At 40.9% G+C, this 20,027-nt stretch overlaps 1 non-coding gene across 1 annotated transcript; it reads right to left on the bottom strand.

Annotated features, from left to right (window-relative positions):
* Positions 1-14,957: 14,957 nt before the first annotated feature.
* Positions 14,958-15,077, bottom strand: LOC139176867 (small nucleolar RNA ACA64). Its single transcript, XR_011561347.1, has one exon. It is a non-coding gene; the product is annotated as a small nucleolar RNA ACA64 (small nucleolar RNA).
* Positions 15,078-20,027: the final 4,950 nt, after the last annotated feature.

Raw genomic sequence — 20,027 nt, 5'->3', positions numbered from 1 at the left:
TTCAATTTCTTTCACCAATATCTTATAGTTTCCAGTGTAAATGTCTTTTACATCCTTAGTTAAATTTATTCCTAGGTGTTTTATTCTTTTTGATTCAGTTGTAAATATAATTATTTTCTTAATTTCTCTGATAGTTCATTATTAGTGTATAGAAATGAACAGTTTTTGTATATTGATTTTATATCCTACAACTTTACTGTACTTATTCTAACAGTTTAGTGATAAAGTTTTTAGGATTTATATATGTATATGTGTATAGGTTTCCCAGGTGGCATTAATGGTAAACAAACTACCTGTCAATGCAGGAGACATAAGAGATATGGGTTTTATCCCTGGGTGGAGAAGATCCCTGGAGAAGGGCATGGCTACCCACTCCAGTATTCTTACCTGGAGAATCTTATGGACAGAGGAGCCTGGTGGGCTACAGTGGAGAGGGTTGCAAAGAGTCAGACACGACTGAAATGATTTAGCACATATATGTGCTAAGCATATATGTTATATGTATATGAACATTGTCATCTCCAGATCATGACAGTTTTAGTTTTTACTTCTTCCTTTCCAATTTGTACACCTTTTATTTTTCTTGCCTAAGTGCTCTGGCTAGAACTTCCAATACTAGAATAAAAGTGGTGAGAATGAGTATTCTTATCTTATTCCTGATCTTAGGGGAAAACTTTAGCTTTTTGTTATTAAGTATAATGTTAGCTGTGGGCTTGTAATACATAGCCTTTATTATATTGAGGTATGGTTTCCTCTAAATTCACTTTGTTGAGTTTTTTAATCATTAGATATTGAATTCTGACAATGCCTTTTCTGCATCTATCAATGATTATATGAGTTTTATTCTTCATTGTGTTAATGTGGTATATCACATTGATTTTGTGAGTGTTGAACCATCCTTTAATTACTAGAATAAATCCCACTTGATAATGGTGTTGAATTTGGTTTGCTAATGTTTTGTTGAGAATGTGTACACTGATGTTCATCATGGGTATTAGCCTATAATTTTCTTTCCCTGTAGAATCCTTGTCTGATTTTTGTATCAGGGTGATGGAGACCTCATAGGATGAGTTTGGAGATGTTCCTTCCTCTGCAACTTTCAGGAATAGTTTCAGAAGGATAGACAATAACTCTTCACTTGTAATTTGATTACTATAAGTGCCATGTTTGACCCTAATTATAAAGGACACATTTCCTTGTTTTTTTGTGTGTGTATCTATTTTAGATTTTTGGTTTGCTGTTACCATGAGGTTTTTGTGTAGCAGTCTCTCTCTGAGAGAGAGAGATGATTGTATATGTGTATGTATGTGTGTGTGTGTGTGTGTGTGTGTGTGTGTGTATATATATATATATATATGGAAGAAGGCAATGGCACCCCACTCCAATACTGTTGCCTGGAAGATCCCATGGATGGAGGAGCCTGGTAGGCTGCAGTCCACAGTGTCTCTAAGAGTCGGATACAACTGAGCGACTTCACTTTCACTTTCCACTTTCATGCATTGGAGAAGGAAATGGCAACCCACTCCAGTGTTCTTGCCTGGAGAATCCCATGGACGGAGAAGCCTGGTGGGCTGCAGTCCATGGGGTTGCACAGAGCTGGACATGACTGAAGCGACTTAGCAGCAGCAGCAGCATATATATATATACATTTATATATACACATACATACACATACACTGAATGTTTTAAGTTGCTGATCTTTTAATTTCAAATGAATTTAAAAGCCCTGCATTTTCACTCTACTCCCCTCAGGATTACTGTTTCTGATGTCATATTTTATATCTGATTGTTTTATGTATCCCTTAAGTGCTTGTTGATACAGATGATTTTACCGTTTTGTCTTTTAATTTTCCTACTGGTCTTGTGTGTGGATGATTTCCTACCTTTACTGTATGTTTGCTTTACTGGTGAACTTTTTCATTTTGTAGTTTCTTATTTCTAGTTGTGGCCTTTTCTTTTCGCCTAGAGAAGTTCCTTGAATGTTTGTCGTAAAGCTGGTTTGGTGGTGCTGAAGTCTTCTAAATTTTGATGCCTATAAAGCTTTTAATCTCTTCATCAGGTCTGAATCAGAGCCTTGCTGGCCGAGTATTCTTGTAGGTTTTTCCCTTTCATCACTTTAAATAGATGGTGCCACTCCCTTCTGGTCTGCAGAATTTCTGCTAAAAAATAAGCTGAGTTTTATGGGAGTTCCCTTGTATACTGTTTGCTGCTTTTCCCTTGCTGCTTTTAACTTCTCTTTTTCTCATTTTAATTACAATGTGTCTTGGTGTGTTCTTTTAGGATTAATCCTGAATGGGGCACTCTGTGCTTCCTGGATTTGGATGACTATTTCCTTTCCTGTGTCATGAAAGTTTTCAGCTATTTTGTCTTCAGATGTGTTCTTGACAGCTTTCTCCTTCTTGGACCCCTATAATGTGAATATTATTTTGCTTGATGTTACCCCAGGGGTCTCTTAAACTGTTCCCATTTCTTTTCATTCTTTGTTTCTGATCCACAGCAATGATTTTCACTATTCTGCCTTCCAGCTTGCTGGTTTGTTCTTCTGTGGATTTTAGTCTCCTGATGAATTTTTTATTTTAGTTATGGTATTGTTCATGTCTGCTTGGTTGTTCTTCATATTTTCTAACTCTTAAAAAAACCCTATCTCCTGGGAATTCCGTGGTAATCCAGTGATTAGGATTCTGTGTTCTTGTTACTGAGAGCCTGGATTTAATCCCTTGTTGGGGAACTAAAATCCCACAGTCCACATGGTGTAGCCAAACAAACAAAAAAACCCTAAAGAAAAAAAAAAAAAAAACCTTCTCTCTTCTTGCTCTGTACATCCATTCTTCTTCCAAGTCTTTGACCATCTTTATGATCATTAATCTGAACTCTTTCTTGGATAGGTCGCTTGTCTTTACTTAGTTTCTCTTCCAGAATTCCTTCATCTGAAACGTATTCCTATGCTGATTCACTTTGTCCAAGTTGCCATTGATATTTTTATGTATTTGATAAGTTACTTATGTTTCTCTACTTTGGAGAAGTGGCCCTCTGTAGGAGACACCCTATGCACCCTAGCAGTGCTCTCCTTTCTAGTCACCCAGGGTATATGCTCTGGGAATTCCCCCTAGGAGAGCTGTGTGGGTCCTTCAGTTGTGGTGGGCTTATTATGTGAGTGATCTGTTAGGCTTGGTTGGCCCCTCAGTTCACTTCATTTCAGTTCAGTCACTCAATGGTGTTCGACTCTTTGTGACCCATGAACTGCACGTGCCAGGCCTCCCTGTCCATCACCAACCTGGAGTCCACCCAAACCCATCTCCATCGAGTCGGTGATGCCATCCAACCATCTCATCCTCAGTCGTCCCCTTCTCCTCCCACCTTCAATCTTTTCCAGCATCAGGGTCTTTTCAAATGAATCAGCTCTTTGTATCAGGTAGCCAAAGTATTAGAGTCTCAGCTTCAACATCAGTCCTTCCAATGACCACCCAGGACTGATCTCCTTTAGCATGGACTGGTTGGATCTCCTTGCAGTCCAAGGGACCTCCAGAGTCTTCTCCAACACCACAGTTCAAAAGCAACAATTCTTCAGTGCTCAGCTTTGGAGAAGGAAATGGCAACCCACACCAGTATTCTTGCCTGGAGAATCCCATGGACGGAGGAGCTTGGTGGGCTACAGTTCATGGGTCACAAAGAGTCGGACACAACTGAGCAACTACACTTTCACTTCAATTTCACTTTCAGCTTTCTTTATAGTCCAACTCTCACATCCATACATGACCACTGGAAAAACCATAGCCTTGACTAGACGGACCTTTGTTGGCAAAGGAATGTCTCTGCTTTTTAATATGCTGTCTAGGTTGGTCATAACTTTCCTTCCAAGGAGTAAGTATCTTTTAATTTCGTGGCTGCAATCACCATCTGCAGTGATTTTGGAGCCCCCCAAAATAAAATCAGCCACTGTTTGCACTGTTTCCCCATCTATTTCCCATGAAGTGATGGGACCGGATGCCATGATCTTAGTTTTCTGAATGTTGAGATTTACACCAACTTTTTCACTCTCCTCTTTCACTTTCATCAAGAGGCTCTTTAGTTCTTCTTCACTTTCTGCCATAAGGGTGGTGTTATCTGCATATCTGAGATTATTGATATTTCTCCCGGCAATCTTGATTCCAGCTTTTCTTCTTCCAGCCCAGCATTTCTCATGATGTACCCTGCATAGAAGTTAAATAAGCAGGGTGACAATATACAGCCTTGACGTACTCCTTTTCCTATTTGGAACCAGTCTGTTGTTCCATGTCCAGTTCTAACTGTTGCTTCCTGACCTGCATACAAATTTCTCAGGTTGGCCCCTAGTCCAGTTGATTGCCAGGACCTTCCCTGAAGAGGTGTGCTGGCTCTGTTTAGAGGGGTCTGGTCATGAGGTGCCTGGTTGGAGAGCTCTGGGGACTGTAGTGCTAGCTAACTGGCATGCAGAGTCAGGGTCCCAAAGAATCTGGGGGTGTTGCCCACTCCCCCTGGCAGGTGAAGCCAGATCTTGGGATTAACGCCAGACTACTGTAATCAAGGTGGCAGAGTAGAAGGACATATGCCCATTTTCTCCTTCCAGAACTCCAAAATTACAACTCGCTGCTGAAAAACCATCGACAGAAGATGGTTGGATGCCACCACAAAAGGATACCCCACATCCAAGGGCAAAGGAGAAGCCCCAGAAAGATGGCAGGAGGGGCAAAATTGTGTTTACACTTAAACTCCATACCCGTCAGAGATGCTTGGATGGCTCAAACAAAACCTTGTGTGCACCAGGACACAGAGACCCCACAGAAACTGAGCCAGACCTGCCTTTGAGTGTCTCCTATGAAGGTACAGGTCAGCAGGGACCTGCCACAGAGGCTCTTGGTGCAGCAGACCTGGGTGTGGCATAAGCCTTCTTGGAGGAGGTCACCATTAATGCCACCATGCTGCTAAGTCGCTTCAGTCATGTCCGACTCTGTGCGACCCCATAGACGGCAGCCCACCAGGCTCCCCCGTCCCTGGGATTCTCCAGGCAAGAACACTGGAGTGGGTTGCCATTTCCTTCTCCAATGCATGAAAGTGAACAGTGAAAGTGAAGTCACTCAGTCGTGTCCGACTCTTAGCGACCCCATGGACTGCCATAGAGCTGCCAGAACTCACACAGGACTGGGAAAACAGACTCTTGGAGGGCACAAACAGAACCTTATGTGTACCACGACCCAGGAGGAAGGAGCAGTGACCCCACAAGCGACTGACCCAGACGTGCCTGTGAGTGTCCAGAAGTCTATGGCGAAGGCATGGGCAGCCTGCTGCAGGGTCGGGGGCACTGAGGGTGGCAATGCATGCAGGGGACCTTTGGAAGGAGGTCACCATTATCTTCATCACCTTCACCATAGTTCGGTCTCAGGGCAAGCAACAGGTAGGGAACACAACCCTTCCCATTAATAGAAAATTGGATTAAAGATTTACTGAGCATGGCCCCATCAGAACAAGACCCAGTTTCCCCAACAGTCAGTCTCTCCCATCAGGAAGCTCCCATAAGCTTCTTATCTTTATCCATCAGAGGGCAGACAGAATGAAAACCACAATCACAGAAAACTAATCAAACTGATCACATGGAACACAGCCTTGTCTAGCTCAATGAAACTATGAGCCATGACGTGTTGGGCCACCCAAGACAGACAGGTCATGGTGGAGATTTCTGACAAAACGTGATCCGCTGAAGAAGAGAATGGCAAACTGCTTCAGCATTCTTGCCTTGAGAACCCCATGAACAGTATGAAAAGGCAAAAAGATAGAACACTGAAAGATGAACTCCCCAGGTTGGTACATGTCCAATATGCTACTGGAGAAGAGTGGAGAAATAACTCCAGAAAGAATGAAGAGATGGAGCCAAAGCAAAAACAAAACCCATTTGTGGATGTGACTGGTGATGGAAGTAAAGTTCAGTGCTGTAAAGAGCAATATTGCATAGGAACCTGGAATGTTAGGTCCATGAATCAAGGTAAACTGTGAGATGGCAAGAGTGAACAACAACATTTTAGGAATCAGTGAACTAAAATGGACTGGAATGGGTGAATTTAACTCAGATGACCATTATATCTACTATTGTGGGCAAGAATCCCTTAGAAGAAATGGAGTAGCCATCAAAGTCAACAAAAGAGCCCAAAATGCAGTACTTGGACTCAGTCTGAAAAATGACAGAATGATCTCTGTTTGTTTCCAAGGCAAACCATTCATTATCACAGTAATCTAAGTCTATGCCCCAGCCAGTAATGCTGAAGAAGCTGAAGTTGAACAGTTCTATGAAGACCTAAAAGATCTTCTAGAAGTAACACCCAAAAAAAGATGTCCTTTTCATTATAGGGGACTGGAATGCAAAAGTAGGAAGTCAAGAGATACCTGGAGTAACAGGCAAATTTGGCCTTGGAGCACAAAAGGAACCCAGGTAAAGGCTAACAGAGTTTTGCCAAGAGAACTCACTGGTCATAGCAAACGCCCTCTTCCAACATCACAAGAGACAACTCTACACAAGGACATCACCAGATGGTCAGTACCAACATCAGGTTGATTATATTATTTGCAGCCAAACGTGGAGAAGCTCTATGCAGTCAGTTGTATAGACAGGGAGCTGACTGTGGTTCAGATCATGAACTCCTTATGGCCAAATTCAGACTTAAATTGAAGAAAGTTGGAGAAAGCCACTAGACCACTCAGTTCAGTTCGGTTCAGTCGCTCAGTCGTGTCCGACTCTCTGCGACCCCATGAATCACAGCACGCCAGGCCTCCCTGTCCATCACCAACTCCTGGAGTTCACTCAAACTCATGTCCATCAAGTTGGTGATGCCATCCAGCCATCTCATCCTCTGTCATCCCCTTTTACTCCTACACCCAATCCTTCCCAGTATCAGGGTCTATTCCAATCAGTCAACTCTTTGCATCAGGTGGCCAAAGTATTGGAGTTTCAGCTTCAGCATCAGTCCTTCCAATGAACACCCAGGACTGATCTCCTTTAGGATGGACTGGTTGGATCTCTTTGCAGTCCAAGGGACTCTCAAGAGTCTTCTCCAACACCACAGTTCAAAAGCATCAATTCTTCGGTGCTCAGCTTTCTTCACAGTCCAACTCTCACATCCATACATGACCACTGGAAAAACCATAGCCTTGACTAGACAGACTTTTGTTGGCAAAGTAATGTCTCTGCTTTTGAATATGCTATCTCGGTTGGTCATAACTTTCCTTCCAAGGAGTAAGTGTCTTTTAATTTCATGGCTGCAATCACCATCTACAGTGATTTTTGGAGCCCCCCAAAATAGTCTGCCACTCTTTGCACTGTTTCCCCATCTATTTCCCATGAAGTGATGGGAATAGATGCCATGATCTTAGTTTTCTGAATGTTGAGCTTTAAGCCAACTTTTTCACTCTCCTCTTTCACTTTCATCAGGAGGCTTTTTAGTTCCCCTTCACTTTCTGCCATAAGGGTGGTGTCATCTGCATATCTGGGGTTATTGATATTTCTCCAGGAAGTCTTGATTACAGCTTCTGCTTCATCCAGCCCAGTGTTTCTCATGATGTACTCTGCATATAAGTTAAATAAGCAGGGTGACAATATACAGCCTTGACTACTGTACTCCTTTTCCTATTTGGAACCAGTCTGTTGTTCCATGTCCAGTTCTAACTGTTGCTTCCTGACCTGCATATAGGTTTCTCAAGAGGCAGGGCAGGTGGTCTGGTATGCCCCAACCAGTAACGCTGAAAAAGCTGAAGTTGAATGGTTCTATGAAGACTTACAACACCTTTTAGAACTAACACCCAAAAAAGATGTTCTTTTCATTATAGGGGACTGGAATGCAAAAGTAGGAAGTCAAGAAACACCTGGGGTAACAGGCAAATTTGACCTTGAAATATGGAATGAAGCAGGGCAAAGGCTAATAGAGTTTTGCCAAGAGAATGCACTGGTCATAGCAAACACCCTCTTCAAACAACACAAGAGGAGACTCTATACATGGACATCACCAGATGGTCAACACCTAAATCAGATTGATTACATTCTTTGCAGCCAAAGATGGAGAAGCTCTATATAGTCAGCCAAAACAAGACCGGGAGCTGACTGTGGCTCAGATCATGAACTCCTTATTGCCAAATTCAGACTTAAATTGAAGAAAGTAGGGAAAACCACTAGACCATTCAGGTAAGACCTAAATCAAATCCCTTAAGATATACAGTAGAAGTGACAAATAGATTGAAGGGATTAGATCTGATAGAGTGCCTGAAGAAATATGGAAAGAGGTTTGTGACATTGTACAGGAGGCAGTGATCAAGACCATCCCCAAGAAAAAGAAATGCAAAAAGGCAAAATGGTTGTTTAAGGAGGCTTTAGAAATAGCTGAGAAAAGAAGTGAAAGGCACAGGAGGAATGGAAAGATATACCCATTTGAATGCAAAGATTCAAAAATAGCAAGGAGAGATAAGAAAGCCTTCCTCAGTGATCAATGCAAAGAAATAGAGGAAAACAACAGAATGGGAAAGACTAGAGACCTCTTTAAGAAAATGAGACATACAAAGGGAATATTTCCTGCAAACATGGGCACAATAAAGGACAGAAATGGTGTGGACCTAACAGAAGCAGATGATATTAAGAAGAGGTGGCAAGAATAACCAAAAGAACTATACAAAAAAGATCTTCATGACCCAGATGACCGTGATGGGGTGATCACTCACCTAGAACCAGACATCTTGGAATGTGAAGTCAAGTGGGCCTTAGGGAGCATCACTTCGAACAAAGCTAGTGGAGGTGATGGAATTCAGTTGAGCTATTTCAGATCCTAAAATGATGCTGTGAAAGTGCTGGACTCAATAAGCCAGCAAATTTGGAAAACTCAGCAGTGGCCACAGGACTGGAAAAGGTCAGTTTTCATTCCAATCCCAAAGAAAGGCAATGCCAAAGAATGCTCAAACTACTGCACAATTGCACTCATCTCGCATGCTAGCATAGTAATGCTCAAAATTCTCCAAGACAGGCTTCAACAGCAAGTGAACTGAGAACTTCCAGATGTTCAAGCTGGATTTAGAAAAGGCAGAGGAACCAGAGATCAAATTGCCAACATCCCTTGGATCACAGAAAAAGCAAGAGAGTTCCATAAAAACATCTGCTTTACTGACTGTGCCTAAGCCTTTGACTGTGTGGATCACAACAGACTGTGGAAAATTCTTAAAGAGATGGGAATACCAGAACACCTACCTACCTCCTCAGAAATCTGTATGCAGGTCAGGAAACAACAGTTAGAACTGGACATGGAACAACAGACTGATTCCAAATCAGGAAAGGAGTATGTCAAGGCTGTATATTGTCACTCTGCTTATTTAACTTCTACGCAGAGTACATCATGAGAAACGCTGGGCTGGAAGAAGCACAAGTTGGAATTAAGATTGCAGGGAGAAATATCAACAACCTCAGATATGCAGATGACACCACCCTTATGGCAGAAAATGAAGAGGAACTAAAGAGCCTCATGATGAAAGTGAAAGAGGAGAGTGAAAAAGTTGGCTTCCAGCTCAACATTCAGAAAACGAAGATGGTGGCATCTGGTCCCATCACTTCATGGCAAATAGATGGGGAAACAGTGGAAACAATGGCTGACTTTATTTTTCTGGGCTCCAAGATTGTTGCAGATGGTGATTGCAGCCATGAAATGAAAAGACTTTTACTCCTTGGAAGGAAAGTTATGACCAACCTAGACAGCATATTGATAAGCAGAGACATTACTTTGCCAACAAAGGTCCATCTAGTCAAGGCTATGGTTTTTCCAGTGGTCATGTATGGATGTGAGAGTTGGACTGTGAAGAAGGCTGAGTGCTGAAGAATTGATGCTTTTGAACTGTGGTGTTGGAGAAGACTCTTGAGAGTCCCTTGGACAGAAAGGAGATCCAACCAGTCCATCCTAAAGGAGATCAGTCCTGGGTGTTCATTGGAAGGCCTGATGCTGAAGCTGAAACTCCAATACTTTGGCCACCTGATGTGACGAGCTGATTCATTTTAAAAGACCATGATGCTGGAAAAGATTGAGGGCAGTAGGAGAAGGAGACAACAGAGGATAAGATGGTTGGATGGCATCACCGACTCAATGGACATGGGTTTGGGTAGACTCCGGGGGTTGGTGATGGACAGGGAGGCCTGGCGTGCTCCTGTTCATGGGGTCGCAAAGAGTCGGACATGACTGAGCGACTGAACTGATAAGGCTGGTCTAGCGTTATGAACTTTAAAATTTTTTCTGTCTGGAAAAGTTTATTTCTCCTTCGACTCTGAATGATAATCTAGTTGGGTGGAGTATTCTTGATTGAATAATTTTTTCTTTTTAGCATTTTGAATATATTGTGCCACTTCTTCTGGCCTACACAGTGTCTACTGAGAAGTCTAATAGTCTTATAGGGGTTCCCTTGAGTGTAAAAGGTTTTCCTATTTCTGCGTTTAAGATTGTCTCCTTGTCTTTAACTTTTGACATTGTGGTTATATATCTTAGTGTAGGTCTCTTTGGGTTCATCTTATTTGCAGCTCTATGGGCTTCTTGAATCTGGATGTCTGTTCCCTTCCTCCAGCGTAGGGAAGTTTTTGGGAAGTCATTATTTATTTAAGTAAGTTTTTCTGCCTCCTTTTGTCTTCTGGTATTTCTATTATGTGAATGTTGGTCTGCTTGATGTCATCCCACGAGTATATTAAGCTACCTTCATTAAAAAATTTTTTTTTCTGCTGTGATTGGATGAGTTCTACTGACCTGTCGATCTCTTTCTTTGCCTCATCTAGTTGACTGTTGAGTGCCTCTAGTGTGTTTTTCAGTCCATTTATTTATTCCAGCTCATCAACTTCTGTTTGGTACTTTCTTATGTTCTTCCATTTCTTTGCTGTAGTTCTCACTGTGTTCAGACGTTCTTCTTCTACATTCTGTGAGCATCTTTATGAACAATTTAAAAAACTATCGGGTAAATCACATCTCTATTTCATTAAGGATTTTTCCCCTTAAGATTATATCTCGTTCTTTCATCTGAAACAGGTTCCTCTATTTCTTCATTTTTCTTGATTCTGTGTTGGCTGTTTTATCTTATATGTAAAAACCAACTCTTTTTTAAAATTTAATTGAAGTATAGTTGATTTATAATGTATTTATGCGGTACAGTCAAGTGATTCAGTTACATATATATAGACATATATATACACACACATATATTCTTTTTCATTATGGATTATCACAGGACATTGAATATAATTCTCTGTGTCATATAGTAGGATCTTGTTTATCCATTTTTAAAATAACAGTTTGTATAAAATAGCCAGGCTTCGCTGGTGGCTCAGTGGTAAAGAATCTGCCTGCAATGGAGAAGACACAGGCTTGATCTCTGGGTTAAGAAGATCCCCTGGAAGAGGGCATGGAAACCCACTCCAGTACTATTACCTGAAGAATCCCATGGACAGAGGAGCCTGGCAGGCTGCAGTCCATGGTATAGCAGGGGTCGAACAAGACTGAAGCCACCTAGCACACATACATAAAACAGCCACCTCTTCAGTCTTGAAGGCATGACTTCATGTGGAACATGAACCTTCTTGTTCGACACTGCACTAGTTCTTGCTTGTCTCCCGAACTTCTGTGATTGTCCACACAACCTATTTTAGACTCCCAGGCATTGATGGTGTGCCAAGACCTGTCAGTGTCCCAAAGGGGATGTTCTTAGTCACTGCCTAGTTTCAAGCTAATTGGAAACCAGACTCTCAGGTAGCAACTTTTAAAGTATGCAAATATATCTACTCCTGTGGGAACACAAGTGTTAAGTCCTGCTGGCCACCAGAGCCAAGTAATAAAGAGGTGCTCCTGGTGGCAGCTACAAAAATTGGGGCACAAAAGTGTGTGCACTCTCCTTTCTGGGAGCTGCTGGTGAGTTGGAGAGTGCTTAGAGGAGAATGCAAAGATGTCAGTTTCCAGCCTCCATCTCTGGAGAGTACTCTGGTAGGTCCTTAGAAGTATGTTTAATTAGATGCTTGCCCCTTGGACCAAGGCTTTAATATAACCAAATGAACTCCTTTCATGTAAAATCTAGACTCCTCACAATTGGCTGCCTCTCTGATGGTCCCTGGGGTGGGTGAGTCTGAATGCACTAAGCCTTTAAGAGTTGTTTCCCAGTCCTTTGTAGCCTGGTGGGTTTCATGGTTGTAGCCCCACTGGTATTTAAAACTTAATGTTTAGGGGGGAGTTTGTGTGTCTCAGATGTAGGTTTTAAAATTTGGGTGCCCAATGTGGGATTGAAACTCTTTGCTCTTCTGAGAGAAGCTCTACTTTTCGAGTCCCCTCCTGAATTGTGTGTTACAAAGCCAGGGTTGTTTTTAAGCCTGTCCTACCCACTTCAGTGGGGCTTCCCTGGTGGCTCAGTGATAAAGAATCTGCCTACCAATGCAGGAGGTACATGTTTGATCCCTGGGTGGGGAAGATCCCCTGGAGAAGGAAATGGCAACTCCCTCTGATATTCTTGCCTGGAGAATCCCATGGACAGAGGAGCCTGGCAGGCTACAGTGCATGGGGTTGCAAAGAGTTGGACATGACTTAGCGAATGGACAACAAGCTACTTCAGTGTGGGTTTTTTCCCCTCATTTCCTCATCTGTAGGAATTGCTTGCTAGTTCTTACCCTGCCCCACCCCAGAAGAAGTTGTTTATACGTAGCTATACATTTAGTGTGTCTGAGGGATGAGCTGAGTTTAGGATCTTCCCATGTCAAATTTGCCCTAGAATTTTCAAATACTAGTCTTTGAGATCTTTCCAGAGCTCCAGCTACAATTACTACCCTTTAAAAAACATCCTGTAACTCTAATCATGTTATACCTTTGTTTATAGTAATTAAAGAATCTGCCTGCAATGCAGGAGACCTGGGTTCAATCCCTGGGTTGGGAAGATCTGCTGGAGAAGGGAAAGTACTCACTCCAGTATTCTGGCAATTTTCACTTTCATAGTAATTAGGGTAAAAAGTTTATGGAATTGGGCATGTTTTCTTGCTTAAAAAATGTCACTTAAAATGTTGGTTGGTGATCAAAATAAAATAAAATATAAATTTTGACTCATTAAAATCTGGGAATGTAAGAATTCAAAAAGTGTTGACTTTATTCTGTTTGTGGAATAAACTTTATTTTAAATAAACAAAAAAAGTTTATTTTCCTTACTGGATTACAGTGGTAAAGATGGTGTTGTGTTCATTTTTGTGGCCCCTTTAAGGACTAATGGAATGTTTGGAATTTGTTGGGTTCTTGAAGGTTCTTGAAATATATATAAAATATAGAAAGGAAGGAAAGGAAGGAAGAAAATAAATGTATGTAAAATATTCAAAGAAAGGAACAAAATAAACATATTTGTGCACATACACACATTGTTATCTTCTTTATTCTTAAGGCATGTATTTATATTTAGAGAAATATATTTGCATTGATAGTTTGATGCATTGAACCAGGAACTTCTGATGTTAGATAAGATGGTAAGCTAAGAATGGCTGCTGGCTCTTTCTCATGCACAACAATTCCAGAGACACCAGAAAGGAGATATGCAGAATGTGGAATATAAGAGAAGAATTTCAACCTGATTAAGAACATCAACCAACAATCTATGGCAAATATCATATTTAACAGAACTTAAACGTGATATTATCTAGGCCTGTGTTTGTTATATGTACATGAAACCCTGACAACAGTGGTATAAACATACAAATGTTGGCTTTTTCCTAATAATAAAAAGGAAGTCCAGAGGTGAGCAGCACAGCCCTGTACATGGCCTAAAACTCCCCTCAATCCCTCACATTCAGCTTTTGTTCTCATGCTAAGGTGGTTTCTACCTCTGGCTCTAGACAAGAAGAAGAAGACAGAAAAAAGGGTAGAGAGATGTGGACCAAGCCAGTTGGGCTTTCTGGAAGCTCACCCGGGCATGTCCCCATAACATCCCATTGTCTTGGACTGCATTACACAACCACCTTTAGTTACAAAAGCAGTTGCATTCTGCCTCTATAAACAAAATTGATTTCTGGTAGAAAGCAAAAAAATAACAGAGAGACTTGAAATTGGGGTGACAACTGGTTGTGTCTGCTTGCGTCTTCACTTTAAGTAGAGAAAAGCTCGGTGATCCCTCTATGACCACTACTTTCAAGTTAATACTTGATTCTCGGCCATTGCAAAAAGAACAAAAATAAATGTGACATGTAACTGTCAGAGTTCTGTCACATACTTCAGAAAGTGTATCTAGCTGGTTTTAAAAGAAAATAACTTATTAAGCAATGTTAAGTAGCTTGTGCTTAGTCACTCAGTCGTGTCTGACTCTTTGTGACCCCATGAACAGTAGCCCACCAGGCTTCTCTGTCCATGGCATTTTTCAGGCAAGAATACTGGAGTGGGAAATTGCCATTTCCTTCTCCCACAGGATCTTCCTGACCCAGGAACTGAACAAGGGTCTCCTGCATTGCAGGCAATTCCTTACTGCTGAGCCACCAGGGAAGCTGATATAATATAAAAAAATTAATCTAAAAAAAATGAAAATAATTATGGAAAAATTGTATGGCTTGATTAGTGAATATTAAGAACACCTAAATAAATGAAGCAACATACCATGCTAATAATGAGATAATTTAACTTTTTTTTTTTAGATCAACAGCTTTATTGAAAGATGAGAGAAGGGGAGGTGGGAGGGAAGCTCAAGAGGGCAGGGGGATATAGTTATACATATAGCAAATTCACTTCTTTGTGTAGCAGAAACTACCATGACACTGTAAAGTGATTATACTCCAATAAAAAATAATAACAAGAGCAGATCCCCTTCCTTCCCACAGTTCTGGTGCTGTAGGACTCAAACTCTGAGCATCCAGGTGTCCTGTGGGTAGAAGACAGGTCAGGGGTCAGAAACCAGAATTTAGAACACGCCAGCAACTGCAGGCAGCCCAGAGCAGAGGTACGTGTCAGAGCCTGGGTTTTACCCCCCAACAAGGAGGAGCGAACAGTGAGCTGAGGCCCTGGTGGTTCTGGGCAAGGAATCTCACCTGTGACCAAAGTCACAGGTAATTTTCAACCAATGCCAATGAGATGATTTAACACTTTAAAGATTTAATTCCTCCAAAATTAATCTGCAAGTGCAGTGTGATTTGAAAAACAATTCCAGAAGGATTTTTTGGAGGTAAATCAATAAAATAATTCTGGAATATATTTGGTGAGTTATAAAGAGACAATTTTGGAAAATAAGCCAAAGCAATTGAAACACTGTCACAGGATCAACTCTTTAAGCCAAGAGGGCAGGGTAGAAAATCAAGAAACAGATCTGTATATAAACGAGAATTTCTTATATGATAGAGAAATAAAATCAGAAGAAACGATGGAGTATTAGTATTAATAAATGGCACTGAGAAATTTTCTCACTGCAAGGAGAGAAATACAATCAGATCCCCATATTATATAAAAGTAAACTCCAAATGTATTAAAAAATCTAAAGATAAAATATAAAATGAAAAAAGAAACTGTAAGAGTATCAGGAAAGGATTTCTTGAATAAGAGTTGCAGGTCAGGCCCTCTGGGAAACAGACTCTAAAATAAGAGATTTGTGTGGGGGCTGTTTATTGGGGTGTTCCCTCCGGCTCAACACGGATGAAGGCAGTCTTGGCCTGATCCTGTGAGGAACTCTGGAGTTGAGGGAGCCCTTCTGATTTGAACTCAAGCTTTACTCTTTGCATAGGCCAGTTGTTGGTTGCAGGTTGTCCCCAAGAAGTGGGCATGGCCCTGGGTGAGGCAGCAAGTCAAGGGCAATGCTCAAGTTTCCCACCTCTTCCCCTTGGCTATTGAATATAATGTTGCTCAGAATGTTGGTCTGCAGATATCTCTCCAGATCCTGCTTTTAATTCTTTTGGATATATACTCAGTAGTGGAATTGCTGGAGCATATGGTAATTCTCCCTGATGCTGGGAAAGATGGAAGGCAAAAGGAGAAGAGGGTAGGAGGGGATGAGATGGTTAGATAGCATCACTGACCCAGTGGACATGAGTTTGAGCAAACTCTGGGAGATGGTGAAGGACAGGGAAGCCTGGCGTGCTGCGGTCCACTGGCTCGCAAAGAGCTGGACATGATGTAGTGACTGAACAGCACAACAACATGGTCGTTCTAGTTTCACGTTTTTTGTGGCACTTACTGTTTTCCACAGTGGCTGTGCCATTTCATATCCCTACTGACAGTGCACAAGGCTTCCTATTTCTCTACATTCTCCCCAACACTTGTTATTTTCTGTTTTTTGCTTTTTATTGGCAGCCGTCCTAATGGGTATGAGGTGATATCCTAACTTTGATTTGCATTTGTAAACAAGTTTTTAAAAAGTTAATTTTTGGCCATACCCTGCCACATGTGAGATCTTAGTTCCCTGACCAGGGATAGAACCCACAACCCCTGCACTGGAACCACTAAACCACAGTAGAAGTTCCTTGATTTGCATTTTTAAATCTAGCTTGTTTTTTAAAAGTTTTGTCTTATAATTATAAAAATAGTGCATATTCATTATGGAAAAATTGGAAAACATAGAAAATCATAGTGGAAAAAGAAAAAACTCCCTCAGAATCCTGTTACTTTAACATAATCAGTGATAATACTTTGGTCTGTATCTTTCCAGTCTTTTTTTTTCTGTCCATATTTCCAGATGACTGGTGCTAAGTCATAATACCCCTTTGAGCAATTTAGAAAAAAAGACATCCTGTTCTCTAGGTGAGAACATACCCTGCGCCAGGGTGTATGGCTTTTGACAAGCAGAGAATAGCTAGATTTCAGATCTCACTTGCCCCTAGGGGAGGTAAATTATGCAGTGAAGAACTCCTGTAACCATATGTTGTAGTTCTGAATGTATCAAGAGATTTTTTATATATATATATATTTTATAAATCTGAGATCATACTATTTGATAAACTGTGTTTGGATAGGATAGAATTTTAGTTCATTCCTATTTATCAGTTAAATTATTTCCAAAGTTTTGATATTATAAAATCTTGCTAGTATGACAATACTTTTTTTTCCCTTCAAGAAAACTGTGTTTATTTGTATTCTTACCAACAATGTACAAACTTGTTGACCACTCTGCAACACTGTATATTAGTAAATTTTAAATCTCTTGGAGACTATAAATTATGTGTTCACCTTATTAATATTGAAGTTTGGTATATGTGGCCTTTTTCCTGTTACTTGCTGTACATTTGATATGACAATACTTGCACATGAATCTTTGTGTTTAGAATTATGTCTTTATGATAAAGTCCCTAGAAATTGCCTTGAAGACTAAATTAATGAGTGCTTATTATTATGTGCCTTAGACTTTACTTAGGAAAATATAAAGAGATAGAGATGTACAATTCTCATTCCAAACCAATTATCTAGGTACTGTGATTGTTACTTTTAGAGAGAAAGTTGAGGCACAACAAGAAATGAATGAGTACTTATTAAAGTTATTTGATGCAGGTCACAAAGCTGGGAAGCAGTTGAGCTGGGTTTTGAAGACATGACTGTCAGCTGCATCTGCTCTAGAGCCCCTAACATGCTAAAGTGATTCACTTTAAAAGAAAAGACAGATGGTTTTGAGAAGAGTTTTAATAATTAATAAGCCTCATATCATCAGTGGAGTAGACCCTGACCACTTGACAAATTTCCTTAGGAGAAAAGATCATTCAAAAGCAAAGTGTTTTTATTAAGATATTTGGTAGAAAAAAGAATTTGATGGGATGATTAATATTCTCATAGGATATACATTGTTCACTTTTGAGTTCTTTTTAAGGAAAACAACTTTAGAAACTAATTTAAATTTAGATTTAATTTGACTGCAAATGATAATGTCTTCATCCTTTTTTTAGTTTCCAAGGTTTCTGGGTCGATGAAGGGATCATTTTGATGTCCTCATCTCAGAGTGCTCACTTCCCTATGCTACGCCTAAACTTCTGTTTTTTGTTAAAGGTGATATGCTTTGCCCATTTCCTCAACGAGATGTGACGATATGGACTACAGTCTCATGAGCTGTCTGAAAGAACAGTATGTGAAAGTGTGGGTATTAGTAAGATACTACTCTTCTTTTTTTCATATGATCATGGATTTTTGGTACTTTAAATATTTAATGATTTGAGAAATGTATAATACAATATAAGACATAATTACATTTTTAAGTGGGACTAAAGGAGGTGCAGAGAAGGCAATGGCACCCCACTCCAGTACTCTTGCCTGCAAAATCCCATGGATGGAGGAGCCTGGAAGGCTGCAGTCCATGGGGTCGCTGAAGGTCGGACACGACTGAGCGACTTCCCTTTCACTTTTCACTTTCATGCATTGGAGAAGGAAATGGCAACCCACTCCAGTGTTCTTGCCTGGAAAATCCCAGGGACGGGGGAGCCTGGTGGGCTGCCGTCTATGGGGTCGCACAGAGTTGAACACGACTGAAGTGACTTAGCAGCAGTAAAGGAGGTAACCCTTGAGAAACCTATATGCAGGTCAGGAAGCAACAGTTAGAACTGGACATGGAACAACAGACTGGTTCCAAATAGGAAAAGGAGTACATCAAGGCTATATATTGTCACCCTGCTTATTTAACTTATATGCAGAGGACATCATGAGAAATGCTGGGCTGGAGGAAGCACAAGCTGGAATCAAGATTGCTGGGAGAAATATCAATAACCTCAGATACGCAGATGACACCACCTTTATGGCAGAAAGTGAAGAAGGACTAAAGAGCCTCTTGATGAAAGTGAAAGAGGAGAATGAAAAGGTTGGCTTCAAGCTCAACATTCAGAAAACGAAGATCACGGCATCTGGTCCCATCACTTCATGGGAAATAGATGGGGAAACAGTGGAAACAGTGTTAGACTTTATTTTTTGGGGCTCCAAAATCACTGCAGATGGTGATTTCATCCATGAATTAAACGACGCTTACTCCTTCGAAGGAAAGTTATGAACAACCTAGACAGCATATAAAAAGCAGAGACATTACTTTGCCAACAAAGGTCCATCTAGTCAAGGCTATGGTTTTTCCAGTGGTCATGTATGGATGTGAGAGTTGGACTGTGAAGAAAGCTGAGTGCCGAAGAATTGATGCTTTTGAACTGTGGTGTTGGAGAAGACTCTTGAGAGTCCCTTCTGCAAGGAGATCCAACCAGTCCATCCTAGAGGAGATCAGTCCTGGGTGTTCATTGGAAGGACTGATGCTGAAGCTGAAACTCCAATACTTTGGCCACCTGATGTGAAGAGTTGACTCATTGGAAAAGACCCTGATGCTGGGAGGGATTGGGGGCAGGAGGAGAAGGGGATGACAGAGGATGAGATGGCTGGATGGCATCACCGACTCGATGAACATGAGTTTGGGTAAACTCCGGGAGTTGGTGATGGACAGGGAGGCCTGGCATGCTGTGATTCATGGGGTCGCAGAGAGTGGGACACGACTGAGCGACTGAACTGAACTGAACTGAACTGAAAGAAAATAAGAAAAAGAAGGAAATCTTGTCTAGCTCCTGTACTTAAGAAATCTAATTTTAGTTCTTTAACATATATAACACACCTAGAGAGTATAAAAATAAATAAAATGAGAGAAATTAATGAAAAGTACAAGTTAAAAATGGTTCCTATTATGTTACTAACATATGCATTCAAATCAATGTACTTATTTCTAACTTGTTAATTACTGTAACTTGTACAGTAGTAGGGTTTAAATCAATGGCTGTTTACTGGATGCATGTTGTTAAAAGTGCATCTCTAAACCAGAACTCATATATTGCCAGTGGGAGTATAAATTGGTATAGCTACTTTGGAAAACTGTTTGACAGTTTTAGCTAAATGTCGTTGATACATACAGCCTGTGTGTGGTGTGCATATGCACTCTCAGTTGTGCCCAACTCTGTGACTCCATGGACTATAGCTTGCCAGGCGCCTCTGTCCATGTAATTTTCCAGGCAAGAATCCTGGAGCAGGTTGCCACTTCCTTTTGCAGGGATCTTCCTGACCCAGGGATAGAACCTACGTATC

The sequence above is a fragment of the Bos indicus genome, chromosome 17, assembly GCF_029378745.1.
Source record: "Bos indicus isolate NIAB-ARS_2022 breed Sahiwal x Tharparkar chromosome 17, NIAB-ARS_B.indTharparkar_mat_pri_1.0, whole genome shotgun sequence".
NCBI lineage: Eukaryota > Metazoa > Chordata > Mammalia > Artiodactyla > Bovidae > Bos > Bos indicus.
The sequence above is the reverse complement of the archived record's forward strand: the minus strand, read 5'-3'. Positions and strand labels throughout refer to the sequence as shown.